Source organism: Stylophora pistillata, chromosome 10, assembly GCF_964205215.1.
Source record: "Stylophora pistillata chromosome 10, jaStyPist1.2, whole genome shotgun sequence".
Lineage (NCBI taxonomy): Eukaryota > Metazoa > Cnidaria > Anthozoa > Scleractinia > Pocilloporidae > Stylophora > Stylophora pistillata.
Window position 1 is genome coordinate 30834689 of NC_142528.1, and position 16948 is coordinate 30851636.

Genomic DNA, 16948 nt, shown 5'->3' on the forward strand with positions numbered 1-16948 from the left:
TAACCTTCTACTCTCATAGATTAGTTCTGACCAGGAGACATTTTGATGACTTTCCTTTGCGATGTGATTAATTTTGTTGCTTTTGAAAGAGGTGCAATTTCCCTATCAGGAGGTTCTTGAGGCTAGATAAAGCCGGGTGACAATACATTACAAAAGACTCTGTTTTATTCTGTGTGCTACTTTCTTTGCTTTTAAGTGACCCTTCTCTACTGGAGCAGATAGCCTAGTTATATATTCCTCCGGAACTTCGACGGGTATCCTCTATTCCTTTGTTTAAGCGTATTTTAAAACTGTACGTGTTTAGTAATCGTGGAGCGCGTGGGATTTTTTCTTAGGATGCAGCACGCTACTCTTTTTGCAACTCCTTTCTTTACGCTTGGTAAAAAAGGGTTGACGGACCAGCACGACTCTTGCCAGGCTACGAGTGTAATATGAACGACTTTCTCCGCACTTGCCTGTATGTAAACAAAAACAAAGGCGTGGTTGACTAAGATCCTTTGAGACGGTGGCTAACAACAAATCAAACGAAGTGACTACTTTGGGATTTTTCAATTTGTTACGGTAGCGACTGAACGGTTTCATTCCTAAGGAGACTTTTTATCCTAAGCTGTGGAAGCTAGTCAGTGAGTAGGAGTGTGCTCTTACGTTCTCCTTGAAGAGCCCGGAGTAAAGACGTCGTCACTGTCCTCGGTTTTTTGTACTTTCGTCTATTCGATTTTGAGCTGAAACAGAGCAAGGAACGTACGGGGTTACATAATAGAGTTTATTACATCGCATGCAGCGACCGTGGGCAAGAAGGAGCGAATCCTGTGTTGTGATTGGCTAGCCGAGCGGGTAAGATGGGCCGGGATTGCCAGCATTGATCCCGCGTATGAAAAAAAAAAATTATCATTTTAGAAATACTCTATAGCTAAGCAATATCTTTAACGAGAAAAGACCTTTATTGAATCTAACATGTGTATAAAAAAATAAAAAAAATCTTGCTAGTTACAATTCTCCTTTTAAGGAAAAATATCACTAATCTAAACTACATAGTTATATGGCTATGAATAATAAAATTATAATGTGCTGTTTAGGAAGTCTATATCTTACTTTAAGTCTCTTGAGAAAGGAAATGCAAAGTCTTCAAAAGTTCAACGCAAAAGAATAGTAAAAAAATTTACTATAAAATTTACTATAATATACTATAATAATAATAATATAATAATAATCCTTTGAATATATCAACAAAGTTGAAATGGTAAATTGGCCACCGTTACGGTTATAAATGCTGGCGTTTCGAGCGTTAGCCCTTCGTCGGAGCGAATAGAGGAATTGTGGTTTGTGTGTGCTTTCAAAGGCAGAAAGTGGAGCTACGTGATTTGTGGGAACATGGCAAGGAGAAAAACATGAATAAATTAGTGGAATGAAAAGCGTTCGTTTATACCTGTGGGATTTAGACTGCCGGTTTGAAAGATGAGCCTTTGTTCAAGGGTTTTGCGGCTTTCCGTGCAACCTAAGTGTAAGGAAAGACCGCAGGTCGCCCTTGGTTGCTTGTTCACGTGCACCTCCGCCAATGTAATCTATTGCATAACTCACTCTTATTGCAAAAAGATTTACATCGGCGAAACAGGCAGAGGACTAGGTGACCGATTCCGAGAAAACCTTCGCGACGTGGAGAGGAACGACAAGGACACATCGAAACCAGTCGTTTGACATTTTAATTTACCCAATCATTGCTCGACCTTTCATGAAGTTTTTGGTTGGTATTTTTGTCAAATGTCGGAGTCAGGGAATTGTTATGATTAACTTTTCGTCAACATTAAACCAGGAATGAACTGGCTCGTAAAGATCTACCTGAGCCAATGGTATGTCACTGCTGTTCCTCTTGAAGGACTTCTTTGCTGATCTTGAAGAAGCCGTTGTCGGATTCGCCTTGTGTGCTACATCAGGGTCCTAAAGAAACAAGCAAATAAACAGTTTTAAGGTCTTGCTACCAGCTCCTTAGGTCGAAATTGTGAAACACCTTTTCTTCATGTCCCTTTTCTTCATACAAGTTAAAAGAAGGAAAAGTAACAAATGAGCATTAGAATTAAAAAAGAAGACTTCATTTAGTTTCGAACACCTACAGCACTACTAGCACTGATGAGTGTAAACAGAGTCAACAGGGATACACAATGAAACCCATAAACTTTATTCTCACCGAAGAAGAGGGATCTGCTTTTGAAGAGTCGCTTCTTTCAGCAGCAAGTTCTCTTTCTACGTTTTCTTTCTCATGCTTAATCAGCTTTACACTACTATCCTTGTCGTCAAAATGTCTCTGGTAATCCCGTTTCGTTTTCCCGCAGTTCCTCTTCCATCTCTCTTCTCAAATCCTGCTTACACTGCTCGCGGATTGTGGACAGTTTGATCTCATTCTCTGCCTTTTTGGCGTTAGCCACCTCTAATGTTTGACGCATGGTTTTCATGATGTTTTCTCTTGAATCGTTCGTTTTTCTGATTTCTTCATCCTTCTTTACCAGCTTATCCTCCAGAGTAGCACGCTATTTCTGCAATCTGGCTATTTCCTTCTCCATGTTCTGCATCCGCTCGGAGGCGCTTCGCTCATTAACTTCGTTCTTGTTGGACATATTTTTCATGGCATCACTAGCAGCCATCGCTTGGTTCTTCAAGCTGGTTATTACCTGTTTCTTTATGTCCAGCGCCTTGGTTGCTAAGGCGCACTTTTCTTGCCAAGTTTGCAGTTCTGTGTAAAGAGTTTCCAATTGACCTTGACGTTCGTCAAGTGTCTGTCCTTGTTCAACTAATATTATATCTCGCTCTTCTAACACTTTTTGCAGGTTGGCAATCACATCTTTGTCCTTTCTTGCATCTGCGGAAAACAAGAACATGATTCCGAAACACATTTGAGAAGTGCATTACGTTCAACACATGATGTCACTCTTTCTTTCTCGTGTATGAAAAACCTTTACAGTCCAACTGCACTGTAAAAATCATGCAAGTGTACTTAGAAGTCTTAATTTGACCTCCCATACTCTTACTCTTTTGATACAAACAGACTTTACACCTTCTGTGATCGCTTAAGGTAGTTTTTACTGTATGCAGACAGTACAACTCGACATAACTTTTGCGTCAGGCATACCCTAGCCGTCACAAACCTTGCTCAGCAATCACTCAACATCCTCCATATAAAGTAATATTATTGAGAAAATGAAACTGTTTCAGCAGCTACCTGATGAGACTAGACGCAGGTTTCCTTCCATGGAACTCTTTTCGTCATTCAGTGTTTTCACTTTGTCTGCGAGTATTCTGATCTGTTCTCAGGATTTTTCATTTTTAACTGATGCTTTCTTAATGTTTTTTTCCAGTTCGTCGATTGTTTTGTTCCTGTCTTCGATGGTCTTTTGCATGGATATCATTTCCTTCCACACCTATCGATCAAAAAGGAAAAGCATGGAAAAGGAAACAAAAGAACAAATTAAATAGAATTACGTGCGGCGTATATCTGCTATCAAGAAGCCGACTAAGTCAACAACAAGTTGATGAAAACAACACTACCTTAATTAAGTCTCTCTGAGGCAAAGGGAAAAACTGAGCAGTATCTTTGCCGCGTTCACTGAGTAGTTAAGCTGAAAGTAAGCCAATTCTTCAGCAGTAATTCAAAATGTGCTTGGACTTAGCCAAGTTGTCAAGTGAGCAAAAACAATCGATCTTCGGTAAGGGAACCTACAGTGAACCAGACTAGAGGATTTTTTAACAGCCAGAATCTGTGTACATCAAAAAATTCGAAAGGATCTGAAGAAGACCGATCGATCAGAAAAAAGCCGTACCTTGTCCAATTCTTAAAACTTTTGTTGATCTAGAGTCTTTATATTTCTCCTCAGCTCGTTGATTTCTTTCACCCTCTCTTCAATTTCCTTGTTTCTTTTTTTCAGTCTTGTGTTTGCCTCATCCGTTTCCTGTTCCAACTTTGATTCGGCTTCCTAAAAAGAAAAAAAAATTACAGCCACATTTACCTTAAACACTGATGAAACAAGTCTGACGATCAGAGACATTGTCAATGAAAGTCTAATCAAACCAAATCACGTATCTTTAAATTGTCTCTATAGAAAAAATAATATCTTTAATGAGAAAAGACCTTTATTGAATCTAGCATGTGTATAAATAAGATCGACAACAGACTCGGTTGGCTGACGCGACATATGGGAGGGACAGGAGACAAACTAGCGTTAGTCACCACCTGCTTCATGCATGCTGGGTATTTCCTCCTAGCAACTCTGTGTGTCTTCTTCCTGAATGCCCCTCTGTTCACTTGGCTTTTTGTCCTGGTTTTTGTACCGATCAATGCATGGATGGAGATCAATTTTGACTCCAGTTTTACGCACGGTACACTTTCTTGTATCATCGCTGAGGCTCTCTTAGGTATGTAATGGTATTTACATTTTCAATTACGTGCCAATCGTATCACTGCCACAACAAAACAAAACAAAGCAAGCCTCGCTTTGATCATAGTTAGTAGGGAGGACTGGTCAGGAAACGCGGCAAACTTCAGTCGGATAGGTTATTGTTCGATTTTATCGAGGTCACGTGACAATGACCCTGCACAGATAAATCCAAAATGGCGCCGTAGGCTTGTTTCGACAGTCGCGTAGCGTTTAAGTTTTTGAATTTTCTCCGTGATCGAGCGACATATTACCTTCAAAATATAGCTAAAAACATTAATCAAGTCAGTGGAAATAATGCCAGGGGAAAATTGTTCAGTATTTGGCTGTGGAACGTGTAGGAGAAGTAAAGGAATTGGAATGTGGAAGCTACCGGCGCCGCGAAACGCAGAATACAAGAAGTGGCGAGAAGACTGGCTGAAAATAAATAAGTTAATCTATGTTAGATACTTTAACCATATAGCCTTTATACTCATTTTTGTCCATAAAATAATCATGAATGAGCAATATTCAATATGTTGCAGGTTGTAGCTATCAAATTAATCTTTTGTAATATATTACTTATTGACAAATTGTTGCAGGCTCTTAATTCTAACTATATCTGCCTTTCTTGTTCTTTGCTGGCTCTACAAATTTCCTTTCGTAGTGTTTTTGTCTTCATTTGTTTACATTGAATTTTGTGTTTCTGTATAACATCTTTGGCCAGTAAAAAGCACCGTACAGTAATATAAAAATGAATAATGCTGTCCAAAACATCTTTTGCAATGCTGTTATCTACCACTATGTCTGAGTCCAACAACATGGTGTTATATGCTGAGACCAATTGAACATTACAAGCTCTACTGTTGCTTACACGCTTCGAGGCCAACGATGATGAACGGCCCGTTGTGTTGGTTTTAACTCCGCTTACAAGCATCATACAGGATCAAATATTCCAACTTGAATCTCTTGGTTTAACTGGTTGTAATCTAACCGAAGTTCTCGATAATTGGGATTCATTATCACAAGTTGATCTGGTATACGCTTCGGCCGAGAGTGCAATCGATAAACGTTTTACAAACTTCCTTAAAGATATTTAACATTTGTTTAAGCGTATTTTAAATCTGTACGTGTTTAGTAATCGTGGAGCGTGTGGGATTTTTTCTTACGATGCAGCACGCTACTCTTTCTGCAACTCCTTTCTTTACGCTTGGTTAAAAAAGGGTTGACGGACCAGCACGACTCTTGCCAGGCTACGAGTGTAATATGAATGACTTTCTCCGCACTTGCCCGTATGTGCAAACAAAAACAAAGGCGTGGTTGACTAAGATCCTTTGAGACGGTGGCTAACAACAAATCAAACGAAGTTACTACTTTGGGATTTTCCAAGTTAGTACGGTAGCGACTGAACTGTTTCATTCCTAAGGAGACTTTTTATCCCAAGCTGTGAAAGCTGGTCAGCGAGTAGGAGTGTGCTCTTACGTTCTCCTTGAAGAGCCCGGAGTAAAGACGTCGTCACTGTCCTCGGTTTTTTGTACTTTCGTCCATTCGATTTTGAGCTGAAACAGAGCAAGGAACGTACGGGGTTACATAATAGAGTTTATTACATCGCACGCAGCGACCGTGGGCAAGAAGGAGCGAATCCTGTGTTGTGATTGGCTAGCCGAGCGGGTAAGATGGGCCGGGATCGCCAGCATTGATCCTGCTTATGAAAAAAAAAAAAATAATAATAATAATCATTTTAGAAATACTCTACAGCTAAGCTTTATCTTTAATGAGAAAAGACCTTTATTGAATCTAACATGTGTATAAAAAAAAAAAAAATCTTGCTGGTTACAATTCTCCTTTTAAGGAAAAATATCACTAACCTAAACTACATAGTTATACGGCTATGAATAATAAAATTATGATGTGCTGTTTAGGAAGTCTATATCTTTGTCTCTTGAGAAAGGAAATGCAAAGTCTTCAAAAGTTCAACGCAAAAGAATAGTAAAATAATTTACTATAAAATTTACTATAATTTACTATAATAATAATAATAATAATAATAATATAATAATAATAATCATTTGAATATATCGACAAAGTTGAAATGGTAAATTGGCCACCGTTACGGTTATAAATGCTGGCGTTTCGAGCGTTAGCCCTTCGTCGGAGCGAATAGAGGAATTGTGGTTAGTGTGTGGTTTCAAAGGCAGAAAGTGGAGCTACGTGATTGGTGGGAACATGGCAAGGAGAAAAACATGAATAAATTAACGGAATGAAAAGCGTTCGTTGATATGTGGGATTTAGTCTGCCGGTTTGAAAGATGAGCCTTTGTTCAAGGGTTTTGCGGCTTTCCGTGCAACCTAAGTGTAAGGAAAGACCGCAGATTGCCCTAGGTAGCTTGTTCACGTGCACCTCCGCCAACGTAATCTATTGCACAACTCACTCTTATTGCAAAAAAGATTTACATCGGCGAGACAGGCAGAGGACTAGGTGACCGATTCCGAGAAAACCTTCGCGACGTGGGGAGGAACGACAAGGACACATCGAAATCAGTCGCTTGACATTTTAATTTACCCAATCATTCCTCGACCTTCCATGAAATTTTTGGTTGGTATTTTTGTCAAATGTCATAATCAGGGAGTTGTTATGATTAACTTTTCGTCAACATTAAACCAGGAATAAAATGGCTCGTCAAGATCTACCTGAGCCAATGGTATGTCACTGCTGTTCCCGTTGAAGGATTTCTTTGCTGATCTTGAAGAAGCCGTTGTCAGATTCGCCTTGTCTGCTACATCAGGGTCCTAAAGAAACAAACAAATAAACAGTTTTTAGGTCTTGCTACCAGCTCCTTAGGTCGAAATTGTGAAACAGCTTTCGCAATAATAGCTGCAAAATGATCTTGAACTGATATAATGTCCCTTTTCTTCATACAAGTTAAAAGAAGGAAAAGTAACAAATGAGCGTTAGAATAAAAAAAGAAGACTTAATTTAGTTTCGAACACCTACAGCACTACTAGCAGTGATGAGTGTAAACAGAGTCAACAGGGATACAAAATGAAACCCATAAACTTTATTCTCACCGAAGAAGAGGGATCTGCTTTTGAAGAGTCGCTTCTTTCAGCAGCGAGTTCTCTTTCCACGTTTTCTTTCTCCTGCGTAATCTCCTCTATACTCCTATCCTTGTCGTCAAGTTGTCTCTGATAATCCCGTTTCATTTTCCGCAATTCCTCTTCCATCTCTCTTCACAAATTCTCCTTACACTGCTCGCGGATGATGAACAGTTTGATCTCATACTCTGCCTTTTTGGCGTTAGCCACCTCTAATGTTTGACGCATGGTTTTCATGATGTTTTCTCATGAATCGTTAATTTTGCTGATTTCTTCATCCTTCTTTACCAGCTTTTCCTCCAGAGTAGAATGCTCTTTCTTCAATATGGCTATTTCCTTCTCCTTGTTCTGCATCCGCTCGAGGGCGCTTCGCTCATTGACTTCGTTCTTGTTGGACATATTTTTCATGGCATCACTAGCAGTCATCGCTTGGTTCTTCAAGCTGGTAATTTCCTTTTTCTTTGTGTCCAGCGCCTTGGTTGCTAAGGCGCACTTTTCTAGCCAAGTTTGCAGTTCTGTGGAAAGAGTTTCCAATTCACCTTGACGTTCGTCAAATGCCTGTCCTTGTTCAGCTAATATTATATCTTGCTCTTCCAAAACTTTTTTCAGGTTGGCAATCACGTCTTTGTCCTTTTTTGCATCTGCGGAAAACAAGAACATGATTCCGAAGCACATTTGAGAAGTGCATTACGTTCAACACATGATGTCACTCTTTCTTTCTCGTGTATGAAAAACCTTTACAGTCCAACTGCACTATAAAAATCATGCAAGTGTACATAGAAGTCTTAATTTGACCTCCCATCCTCTTACTCTTTTGATACAAACAGACTTTACACCTTCTGTGATCGCTTAAGGTAGTTTTTACTGTATGCAGACAGTACAACTCGACATAACTTTTGCGTCAGGCATACCCTAGCCGTCACAAACTTTGCTCAGGAATCACTCAACATCCTCCATATAAAGTAATATTATTGAGAAAATGAAACTGTTTCAGCAGCTACCTGATGAGACTAGACACAGGTTTCCTTCCATGGAACTCTTTTCGTCATTCAGTGATTTCACTTTGTCCGCGAGTATCCTGATCTGTTCTCGGGATTTTTCATTTTTAACTGATGCTTTCTTAATGTTTTTTTCCAGTTCGTCGATTGTTTTGTTCCTGTCTTCGATGGTCTTTTGCATGGACATCATTTCCTTCCATACCTATCGATCAAAAAGGAAAAGCATGGAAAAGCAAATAAAAAAACAAATTAAATAGAATTACGTGCGGCGTATATCTGCTATCAAGAAGCCGACTAAGTCAACAACAAGTTAATGAAAACAACACTACATTAATTAAGTCTCACTAAGGCAAAGGGAAAACTGAGCAGTATCTTTGCCACGTTCACGGAGTAGTTAAGCTGAAAGTAAGCCAATTCTTCAGCAGTAATTCAAAGTGTGCTTTTACTTAGCCAAGTTGCCAAGTGAGCAAAAACAATCGATCTTCGGTAAGGGAACCTACAGTGAACCAAACTAGAGGATTTTTTAACAGCCAGAATCTGTGTACATCAAAAAATTCGAAAGGATCTGAAGACCGATCGATCAGAAAAAAGCCTACCTTGTCCAATTCTTGGATTTTTTGTTGATCTAGAGTCTTTATATTTCTCCTCAGCTCGTTGATTTCTTTCACCCTCTCTTCAATTTGCTCGTTTCTTTTTTTCAGTCTTGTGTTTGCCTCATTCGTTTCCTGTTCCAACTTTGATTCGGCTTCCTAAAAAGAAAAAAAAAATATTACAGCAACATTTACCTTAAGTACTGATGAAACAAGTCTGACGATCAGAGACATTGTCAATGAAAGTCTAATGAAACCAAATCACGTATCTTTAAATTGTCTCTATAAAAAACAGAATAATAACCATGAGATTTAAAGTGCTGTCTTCATTTAATATCCCGAAAACAGGCCCTACACCACTGGTGCCTCGGCACGAACGTATTTTCTCCGCGGGAAAGAATAAGGCCTGAGCAACGCGAGTCGGGGAGGAGTCGGCAAGGGTTGTAGCATTGACATTAGAGACCTTAAGATTTGAGGACGTTGCCTGTCTTGGAGGCAACCGGAAGTTCGTTTTTACCTAAAAATGACACTGCGCATGTCTATGGGTGAATGGGACGCGGCGTTACACATGTGGTGAGTGTGCCATTTTTTTAATTTCGCCTCGTGCACAGAAATTGAGTATGTTTTTGTTTTTGGAGCTCAAATTATTCATTTCTTTCGCGGTTTTCGCTGTTCTTCTGTGTAAAATTTCGGATTGTTCGCAGAGATCGCAAAAAAGGTGGAGGTGGTCTTATTGCCTACATAAGAGCTGATTTGTCAGTGTACAGGAGAGCGAAGCTAGAGCCTGAAGGAGTGGAATCAATCTGCTTGGATGTCAAGGACAATAACAACAGTCATTTCCTTGTTTGTGCCTGTTATAGATCACCAGACAAATGCAATGAGCTGGTATTTATGACCTCACTATCCTCCACTGCAGAAACAATGTTATACAGCTGTTATTACTCGGTGATTTTAATCAAGATATGTATGTCGGTATTGCTGAAGGTCGGACTGCAAACAGAAACCTGGTCGACTTTTGTGATCGATTTTGCCTTGCTAATAAAATTACGAAACTGACACGCGTTACTGACAAAACAAAGAGCCTTCTCGATGTTATTCTTACAAGTAACAATGATCTCTTTGTAGCTTCAGGAAATTTGCACCTTGGTTTGAGCGACCACGACTTGGTGTTTGTTGTACGCAAAAACAAAGTTCCAAGTCCAAAACCACGCTTTCTTGAATACCGCAGCATGAAGCATTTTGATCCCGAGAAGTTCTGGGCGGACCTAGGTGAAATCCCTTGGGGGACGGCTTATTGTTTCTTGGATGTGAATGATGTATGGAGTCATTGGAGCAAACTGTTCAAAGACGTTCTTGATAGGCACGCACCTCTTAAGAAAACATGGGTGCGCAGTAATCAGCTTCCTTAGATAACACCTCAAATCCAACGTGAAATTGCTCTGCGAAACAGCCTTTTCAAAAGGTACAGAAAAAACCCAAAGGACAATACATGGATTGCTTATAAGCAAAAGCGTAATAAAGTAACTTCACTTAAGCGCAAAGGAATAAGTAAATTTTGTTACAATACGGCATCAGGAGCGAAACATCCTGGTGAATTTTGGAAGAAAATGAAGCCTCTTCTTCCTTATTCTGGTATAAATAAACTAAGTAACATAACTCTTGTTGAGAACGGTGTGGTCATGACGGAACCCAGGCAGGTGGTGGAAATATTTAAAAGCTATTTCGCCAATATAGTTTCAACAAATCACCGTGAAAATGACTTCAACGATCATCCAAGTGTAAATCTGCTGACACAAATCGCTGCTCCCATCCTAACGGAGGAGATAACACAGCTGATCAACTATCTGATTATGAACCAACCATGGCCAACTGAATGGAAGAGTGGGAACTTGACACCGGTATTTAAAAAAGATAAGGATACACGCAAAGAAAATTATCGTCCTGTTTCCATCCTTAGCGCCATTTCTAAAGTGTACGAGAAGGTTATGTTTGACCAGCTGTACAGCGCTTTCCATGAACATCGTTCTCCGAATCTATCTGGGCTCTTGAAGAAACACTCTTGTTGCACCGCACTCTTGAAGATGACTGAGGACTGGAGGCGAAGTCTTGACAAAAGGGAGGCAGTTATAGCCATGGCAGTGGACCTGTCCAAATCATTTGATTCTATTAACCATAACCTCCTGTTGGCTAAATCAAAAGCGTATGGCTCCTCTCTGTCTGCATTAAACTTGATTTCTTCCTATTTGTTGGGGTGAAGACAGCGAGTTAAGTTGTCCGGTGTTTGCTCCAGCTACTCAGAAGTAATGGTGGGCGTCCCTTAAGGGTCCCTCCTTGGACCGCTGCTGTTTAACATTTATATAAATGACTTGAACTACGCCATACCGGATGTATCTCTGAGGTTATACGCCGACGACATGACCAGGTATGCCTCAAACGTCTCGCCCATGGTTCTCGAATTTGTAGTGAATAATGGTCTTGAGCGGTTATCATCGTGCTTTGGAGAGAATCATCTGGTGATGAACAACACAAAGACACAAGCAGTACCAATTGGTCCCGGTAAGTACAGTTACGACCTGGCAATACACAGCTCTGTCATTTAGACACTGCCATCTATCGAAATACTTGGCGTTGAGCTTGATAGCATGCTATATATAAACAGCCTAAAAAGTTATACGCTAAAAGTGGCGCACTTAGGATAATCAGGCGTTTTGTCCCTGGCAATGTTATGATAAGGCTCTATAAAACTTTCATTCTCCCTCATTTTGAATACTGTTGCCCCCTCTTTCTTGGATTGGGGAAAGTACAAGCGAATCGGCTAGAAGTTGCCAACTATTATATTCTTAGATCACTGATAGGTTATCGCAAGTCTACCCTTTATGATGAATTGCTGCGAATCTTGAATATGGAACGTTAGACCAGACAAGGAAACAACAATCCCTTATTCTGTTATATATATGTTTGCATAACGACGGTCCCAAATATAAATTATCAGAGATTTTTTTAATTTTAGGGAAACTATGTACAATCTGAGAGGAACCGGCATTAATTTCTACGCACCTAAATTTAATTTAAATTTTATGAAAAAATCTCTCACTTATATGTGTGCGCAGCTGTGGATTGGATTACCTACAAGTGTAAAACTGGCAAATAATATCAACCTTTTTTAGAAGCTATTGAGAACATTGATACTTTAGCTGCTTCTCCATTTTATACTTGTATTTAAGTGACTCTCAATTTCATTGTACAAACTTAGTTTTTAATCTTAATTTTAAATTATTTAAGCTACTGCTTCATCATTTTATACCTGTATTTAAGTGACTTTGTATTTTACTGTACAAACTTAAATTTAATGTTAATTGTTAGTTATTTCAATTTCTAATCAATTAGGTCTTGTCAGTATGTATTAGGTTTTTTAGATTCTTAATCTTAGAGGCACGTACGTATTTTGAACGAGCTCTACGAGCTCCTTGACTCTACGTGGGTAAATAAAGTATTGATTGACCTAAAATCTTCCTGCTGGTAGAAAAACGCGCATTTTGAGGCGCTAATAATGAGCGCCTGATTGCAAGCTAGTAATTCGGTAAAGTAAAAATAATTGATATGTAACCAGATGTAAATTAAACTTTAGATCGCAATTGAAAATTATTTAGGCTGTGAAAACAGTTTTATGCCGCTGTGATCTAATATAGCTTGTTCCATGATTAATCGTCAGAGCTCAAAGTGCGTGAGTCACCTTAATAGTCAAAAAAAAAAGAAAAAAAAACTAAGCAGTACTCGTACCTTTATCCGCTCATCACTACGTGTCATTCCTTCTTCTAGCGATCTCACTTTATTTTCAAGAGCTGGTACAACTTGGCTTTCATATCTTTGAATTTCAATTTGCAATCGTGAAGCCTTCTCGTGTGTAGCAGAAAGTTCATCTTTTAATTCTTCTTTTGTCTGCTCCAATGTCCTAACCAATTCTTTCATCACTGTGTTCTTTGTCTCTAACTGATGCTCTGTATCGGTAAGTTTGGCCAAGGCAGCGTTCAGGGCACCTTGCGTCCGCAAAAGGTTAGCGGAATTATCCGTCTTCATAGGCGCTGCCTTCCCTTTCTCAAACTCATTCGTGAGATGTTGCAGGGTTGCGTCCTGTATGCGGTGAGAGCAAAACACAGGGGAGTTAGTCTGGCCGTCTCGAGCCATTCAAGTCATACACGCAGCGTGCCTGATGTCATTCACTCCGATAACCACATTAAACTTTCTCGGCTGTTGTACTTGTAGTCATGTCAAGCTTGCAAGTTCCCGGTGAAGGAGGAAATTACGTTGGTCGAAGCCGATCCTCGAGGTTAGTTGTCATGCAGCTTAATTTTTTGTGGACGAAAATCTCTGAAGTCTTGCAAGTAACTTAGCGTAATGCGTACTTTGAGAAAAAAATTCTTAGCCTTAGGTTAAAGTTAACTTCGCTACAACAGATAAATATCAAAAGTCGTCCGTTAGTTTTGTGCAACAAGCAGTCGGCAGTTCCTATTTTGTTTATCTTTTTTGTCCGGCCCGGCTCAAAGTGCGACATCTAGCTATACGAATGTACACACTTTTTTCTCTAGTAATCTTTCTTAAAGGACTATCTGAGATTGGCGGAAATCAAAAAATATAAGTAGCCGTGATACCGCCCAAACTGGTTTAAAAATAAAATTTGCTGCAGCTATTAAACTTACTCTTACACGTAAAGCATATTATTTAAGCTTAAGTACTAGAGCAGTTTTTCTGTGTTTATATAGCCTCATCTAAACACGAGGTTGGTTGGGAGAATTCAAGACAGTTTGCAACTGTGGTGGTTATATAACGGCCATGCCATTTGTTGGCTGACTGGTAGAATTCATATTCATTACTTTACTGACGTACTACTATCCTCTGTATAGAACATTTAAATTAGCTTAAAATCGCTGGGAAACGAAGGATTTTCAGCTTGGGAATGAGAAATATAAATTTTTACCAAAAATAGGGTGTACGCTCGAAAACTGGAAGTAATGTATAATTGGGGGAACTTATCTTTACATATGCTACAGAGAAGTTTAACACTGCATTTTTTAATCATATCAGATCAACTGGGCATGTTGTTCATGTAAGCTAACTGGATACTTGAATAAGTTATCTTTTAAAGGCTGAAATTTCATGCATTGTTTAAAACAGTGGTGAAATGGAATGGAGTGAACAGAAAGACATTCTCCTGTGCCATGAAGTCTTGCAGGCTGAGCTATACAGGGCTAAAGAGAAGACTATGGGCAGAGCACAGGCATGGGAGAAAATTGCCAACATTCTCAACAAAAGAGCAGAGTTTAAAGTTCACAAGAGGTCTGTAAGAAATCATTACATGGTCCTGGTAGAAAAATTAAAAAAAAAAAGACTTCACAATAGTTAAAAGCCAGTGGCATCAGTCCTGAGCCAACCAAGCTGGACAGGCTACTCAAAGAAATCATAGAGAGAGCTGAGGCGTGTGATCAGTCAAGAGACGAGGAGGATGAAAACACAAGAGAGAAAAAACAGAAAGAACAAGAGCAAGCTAAGGATATCAGGCTCAAAGCCATGGAGTCATTGAGTGAAACGAAGAAATGGTCACTTTCAGATGGGGATGGTGAAAATCAAAACAAGGCCAAAAAGAGGCAATCCAATGGAACTGAAATGGTGGCCTATTTGAGGGAGCAGGCAACTGAAGAGAACAGGCTAAAAGAGAGAGATATAGAAATAAGATCTGTGCAGTTGGAGAAAGAGACTGAGAGGCAGCAATTGCTTGACAGGCAGCATAACAGCCTGATGTAACTGCTGTTACAACAGCAGCAGCAGCAACAACAACAACAGTTCCAGTAACAACAACGGCAGCAGTTGCTACAAATGCAAACCTACATGGCTCAACAGCAACATCAGCAGTATAAGATGCTTATGGCAATATTAGAAAAGAAAAATTGAAAAAAGAAGTGTAAATCCTCAAATATGCGCAATTTCCTATCCACGAAAATTTGAAATAAGCACCCTGCCCCCTTCCCTGGCCCAGATTTGAACATTAATACTTGCTTTCAATTCAGCTTGTGAACATGTTTAAAGTGAACTGAGAAGGATCCCTCTTGAATAAGCACCCTACTGTTTTAACTTAAAATTTGAATAAGTACCCTGGGCACCACTTATTTGAAGATTTAAAATATAATAGCATGAAACATATATTTCAGGCCTTTTATTTTTGAATTATTGTTGGATATCTTTTGAGCTACTCTTTTAAGACATTGTTTTTAAAACTATGATTGTATCGGCCCCAACCAAAGCAACAGACCGGTACATATTAACTTCATCGATCAAAAGAATCACCATCTACTTCAGTTGGAGTCTGTTAGTGTGATGAAATTGACTGCTTACATATTTTTTTATGCTTAACATATTTTTTATTGCTTGTGATGTCTTCATGCTTTCTGTATTATATTTTATATAATTTGTTGATGACACAATTTATTCATACCAGCATATACATAGTAATTACTTATCCTCAAAAAGTATATTACTGATGAGAAATTAATTCCACGTATAGAACTTTAAAATTTACATGACTTGCTATAATATAAAACTGGGCGCATTACTTTGAAACAAAATTTTGATTAAAAACTCTATGCACTTTGCCATACAGTGTAATGAGCATTTGTAACACAAGCCCTTATTTTTATTTTGGTACAGAAGATTAAGTGATTAGACAACCACAGTCCCTACAGTTATCATGTTATTTTTAAAAACTTGTAAGTACATAAAAAGCAAATTGATATTAGTTTTTTATTTGTCTGTCCTGTTATTAGCAATTAATTTCGTCCAAATCTGCGCATCATGTCACCCAAACAACATGGGTATGCAAATCGTTTTAGCAACAGTCCCTCTATGCGGTTGGCCTTAGTTCGTTGGTAGCAGCACAGACTCGCAGGTAATCCAAGGGCATCAGCAAGTATAACAATGTCCATTTTTCTTACTCGAAACTCCTGAAAACACTCTGCTTCGTCCATAGAATCGAGATCAAAACGATCGTAGTCGGCGTGAGGAAATGATGGATTTTTGGAGAAACTAGCGTCATACAATAACAAAAATTCTTCTTTGGAAATAAAATGATGACTCCATGGTAGAAAAAGCATTTCTCGAGCTTCCTTTAAACTGGACATCGTCAAGATCGAGAGCACGCCAAGGATGTGTTTACATTTTCACGGTCGACCGAAAACGTCTGTAAATTAGCGTAATTGTTTTGCTTAACGAAGTCATGTCAAGAACTCTGTTGGCGACAACGTCGTTCCCAGGTTCCCCCTCCTGCAAACGATCGAACGTCCGTGACACCCAAAGTCATCGATGCTTAAGGTCCCTAATATCACTCCTGAATCATACATTAAGGTTATGGAAATAGAGAAAATGATCATCAACCAAAGAGGCTCTTGATTGTTAAACAAATTCTCGTTGTCAGCACCTTAGGAAATGTATAGAGAACAGTGTGGAGAATATACCCTCTGATGTTAAGGTGTTAAGGGTTAATAAATATGGCATTTTTCCATTTTTCTCCCATATTCCACCTGCATGAAGCAGAGCACTAACAGCAAATCTCTGCCATGGTTATTGTTACATTTGTTAGATCTTCGTCAACTATATATAGCTAAAATGTAAAAAATTTCTCCTTCTTCCCACCTCCAAAGAAGACAATAGGGTGCGAGGCTTATTCCTTCTAATGGAATGTACTGTTAAATGTGATATCTTTAAATCCATAACTGAGTGCTTAGTGCAAGCCTGGATTACAAGGCCACAGTTGTCTTTGTCAACAATACAATCTAACATAATCACTGTTGGGGGAATTCTCTGGCATGAAACTTTTG